We start from the raw sequence: 4,645 nt of genomic DNA, 5'->3' as shown, positions 1-4,645 counted from the left end.
AGCAACCCACCTCGGGAACTCGTCGAGAACGTCCTCCGGCTCCTCTGGAAAGAATGCAACAAGGTTGTTTTCTACGTCCGCTCCCCTAAACCAAAACTAACCGTAGATGATGCGATCATAGAGGTTGCTAATTATAAGCGAATCTCGGCGGAGAAGCTAAATCAATGTGAAAAGGTTCGAACTTTACTTGCACATTGGGATCCTCCGAAATGGGGACAATGATGCTTCAATGTAGATGGCTCTTGGATTGAAGGAGAGAAGGACAGATTTGTGGCGGGAATTTGTTGAGACGGATAGGGATGTATAATCACCAGCTTCACGAGCAAGGAGAAGGCCAAATCTATGCTTGAGTTGGAAACCCTAGAGGTGTTGCAAGCCATTCAAAGTTTGAAGAGAGAGAGAGAGAGAGAGAGAGAGAGAGAGAAGGCTGGACTTCAAGTGTGGAAAGTTACTTGGACATACAAAATGTTCAAGGTGTTGAGATCCTCACTAACAATGTATCTATTGTTTCTTTCTTGGCTAAACCCAAAGATGGCCCATGGGCTTTCGGATCACTATTCAATGAATGCCACTCACTCACTTTTGGCTCAACTTAAGTTAGTGATCAAGTCATACACCCTTCACGAGGCTAACAAAGAGCCGGATTGGCTTGCCATGACTCACTAGAGAATTGCACTTCCGTTTAATTGGATTATGAAATCCCCAACCTTTTATGTGATTTGTTATGTTTTGATTCCATAAACACTAGTTCATGTAAGCCCTCTTTTATTGGATGAAAGGAATCACTTGATTTTCAATCACACAAAAGAATCGAGGTCATGTACAAGAAATGACAACATTTTGGCTATCAATGAAGTTAAGGACCAATTTGGGTGGTTCTATATTCACATTTTAAGGGAGAAAAATCAGGAAAAAAACAGGTTTAGTGTCATAATTTTCCTATGACACTCATTTTGGTGCCAAATTTTTTTTTCAAATAACCTAAGTGCCACTTTTGAAAAAAAAAAGGAAGAAAAACTTGACTTAAGTGCCAACTCCGATTTGGGTTGCTGAAAATTCGATGTGACAATCTTTTATCAATTACCTCAACCGATATAGTTCGCTGGTATATCCGGTCAGCATTAATAAGCCATAAGATGTCGTCTACATGTTTTTCCCCAAATATAAAAACTAATTTGGACAATCAAACCTTTTCCAAATTGTTCGAACCCTAATTGACTCCCAAAATTAAGAGTTTATTCTTGCAATGGAGAACAGGAGCAAGGCAAGGAGCTCAAATTCGTATTAACGAAGCGAAGAAGAAGTTCATTATTATTGTTATTGTGGGCTCTTAAGTCCAAAAAGAACATCTTGGACTCCGTTTAATCTTGGAAGAATATTCCATGGACGTGCCAGGTAAAGCTCGATAAATCACAATAAAGCACTTACCTTTTACCCATTACGAGATTCCTCTTTGAGTACCGAGCCCCAATTTTCCCTCTAAAGACCGAGCCCTAATTTTTTCCCTCAACCACCAAACCCTAATTTTTTTTCCCTCACCAATTGAGTAACCGAAAGAGGATGATGATGGTCGAGTGAGAGACCGAGTGTGTGAGAGAGAGATGGCGCATAAAGAGGAAGAGGGCGATAAGCCGACGACTCCAACAGCCAATAAGGTGTGTAGTTTGAACAAGCGAGTGGCTCGGGAGAGATCTTAGTGTTGGAACCAAAGACAATAACGATGATTTTGGAAAATTTAGAACAATGGCACAAAATAAAGATCGAAGGGAGAAATTTTTTTTATTGGAATGCTTTCTTTTTTTTTTTTTTTTTTTTGGGTAAGGCACATCTCATCCATATTTAGTGATACACATTATGGATACATGAATTTGATTCAATCTAACCAATAAAGGATTAAAGCTAGTTGCCAAATACCATTTTGATCGTTTCCAATCTTATTGAATGCTTTGATGGCTAACATACAACACTCACACTCACACACTTATATAATAGCAAAATACGCTTGTTATGAACAATTATAAATGAACCAACAAAAAATTCAAAAAATTACTAATAAAAAAAGACAAACAAAAGATACAAAAGTCAAATAAAAGATAAGATAATGAATGTTGAAAAAAAATGTGGCCTTTTTTCTTCTTTCTTCAACATTATCTTTCCTTTATTTATGATGAATAGTGTTTTTTATCTTGTTACTACTCATGAAAAGTTTTTCTTCAATAGCCGTAGCAATCCTTCCTCTTCTCTCTTCATTCTCCTTTCCCGGCGCCTACCATGAATCAAGGCAACCGATAACCAATCCATAAACTACGACAAACCAAAAATCAATTTTATGTTATTCAAACACTTAGAGGGTGCATAACAAACATTCTATTCCATAAATGGATTTCCGGCTATAGATAGATTTTTTATTTCTATTTTTGGATGAGTTTTTGAGTAAAAAAATGCGTTTGATAATGGCATAAATTTATGATCTTGGAACATAAGTTCGTTTGACAACAGTTGAAAATTTTTACTTCTAGAAATTATTATTTACTATTTAAAAATAAAAAAATATTATTTATATTTTACTCCGATGATGGTTGCGGCGACCGTGAGAGGTTGGCGATGGTTGGCGGCAAGCGCTGGTTGGCGGCGACGGGCGGTGGTAGGTGGTGGTCGGCAATGGTCGGAGGTGGGTGACCAAGGACAGTGGTTGGCGGAGGTGAATGTCGGCGGTGGGAGGTGGTTAGCGATGGCAGCCGGCGGTGATCACGACCGTGGGCAGTAGCAACCCACGGTGGTTGGCGGTGGTGGTTGGTGGTGATGGGCAGCAAGCTACCGGTAGTGGTTGGTGGTGGTAGGCGCGGCGGCATGAGGTTAAGTGAGGGACGATGGTGGGAGGTGGCGGTCGGCAATAAGAGATCGATGATAGTGGTTAGCGGTAGCGAAGGTCGGTGGTGGAGTGTGATTGGTGGCGAAGACCGGTGGAGATCGACCGCCGGTGGCGGCGGGTGATGAGGCGGGGGGCGACGGTTGGCAGAAACGGGTGATGGACGACCGAGAGCAGTGGTTAGCGATGGCGAAGGTCGGAGGTGGTTGACGGTGGCTGGTGGAGGTCGAGGGGGGGTGGCGATCGGCCATGGTTGGTGACAGGTGGTAGTGTGCGGCGGCGGGGTCGGCAGCAACCGGTGGTGGATGGCGGCCGGCGGTGAGGCAAGGGGCGGCGGCGGGTACTTCAGAAAAAGTAAAGAGTTATTATTTCTGATTTCTATTCCTCTAAGAAGCTAAAATTTTTTGTTTTTGATTTCTCTTCCAAGTATATTTCTAGGATAAATTTTTATTTCGGAAATAGAAAAATAGAATATGTTACCTAATGAGTTTCTGCTCTCGAAATGAGCTTGGAATAGAAATAGAAAAGTAGAATGGTTGTCATGCTCCCCCTTAGTCTTTTGAGCGAAAGACTTGAAGGGACATAATTTCCATCAACCCAGCACCATCCTCGTTATACCCGCCCCCCCTTTTTTTGTTAAAATGCGACGTAGAAATAAATAGTTAGCACAAGTCTGATACCTTTATCCAGGGAAATCACCAAGAAGGGCAAAAGTCCGATCTCGTTAACATATCCAATCAAACACACCTTCACTCAAAAGCTTAATTTAATGAGTTATGGGCCAATATGAGAATATTAATTGCTATATACCAATTCGATTATTGAGCTAATGATTTATGGGCCAACATAGGGATATTAACTGCTCTATGCCACTTCAACCTTTTCGATATGGGATTTCTTTAACACAACTTACTCACACGTATTTTCTAACAATCTCCCCCTCACGTGTGAGCTCGGTGTTAAGTCTGCTCCCCTTTAATTCAAGTATTCTTCCCATCAACTTATCTCAAGTTGAATCTCCATCAAAACCCAACTTTATAACCATGAAGTATGCCATCGAGCCCGCCCAAAAATCGAATCATTGACTCTGATATCATTTGATGAGAGTAAGTAGCATCTCAAGTTGAATCTCCACCAAAGCCAAACTTTATAACCATGAAGTTTGCGATCGGGCTTGATCGGAAATCGAATCATCGGCTCTGATACCATTTGATAAGAGTGTGCAGTAGAAGTCCCGTACCTTCACCCGGGGTGATTACAAAGAGGGAGCCCAAGTCTAAGTTCATTAATATATCTAGTCAAACCCACCTTCACTCAAAAACTTAAGCTAATGAGTTTTGGGTCAACATGGGTATATTAACTACTCTACACCAATTTGATTTTTCAATATGAGATTTCTTTTACACAACTTACTTACACGTGTTTCCTAACAATGTATGAGTTTTGGATGCAATTTGTAGTTGAAGTAACTTAAGTGATCGTTTTTTTTTTTTTCGATTTGGCACTAGAGTGATCCGGAGGAAAATTTTGACATCAAAATGAGCTTTATGACACTTCTAGTGCCATTTTTCCAAGAAAAATTAGAAACACTAAAAGTTTTAGAAGCTAATAGTTGCTAGCTTCCACAATCGTTTTTGGTTAGCCATTCTCTCGACTATTAAAACATAAGTTTGATCTTTTCAAGTAGTGAGGCCAAAGTTTCTAAATCTCTTAATGAGGTAAGATGGTTGGGTTTGGCATTTGCCTTGGTTTAAGCCGATCAAACTTTTTTTGGGC

Source organism: Rhodamnia argentea, chromosome 9 (assembly GCF_020921035.1).
Source record: "Rhodamnia argentea isolate NSW1041297 chromosome 9, ASM2092103v1, whole genome shotgun sequence".
Classification (NCBI taxonomy): domain Eukaryota; kingdom Viridiplantae; phylum Streptophyta; class Magnoliopsida; order Myrtales; family Myrtaceae; genus Rhodamnia; species Rhodamnia argentea.
The sequence above is the reverse complement of the archived record's forward strand: the minus strand, read 5'-3'. Positions refer to the sequence as shown.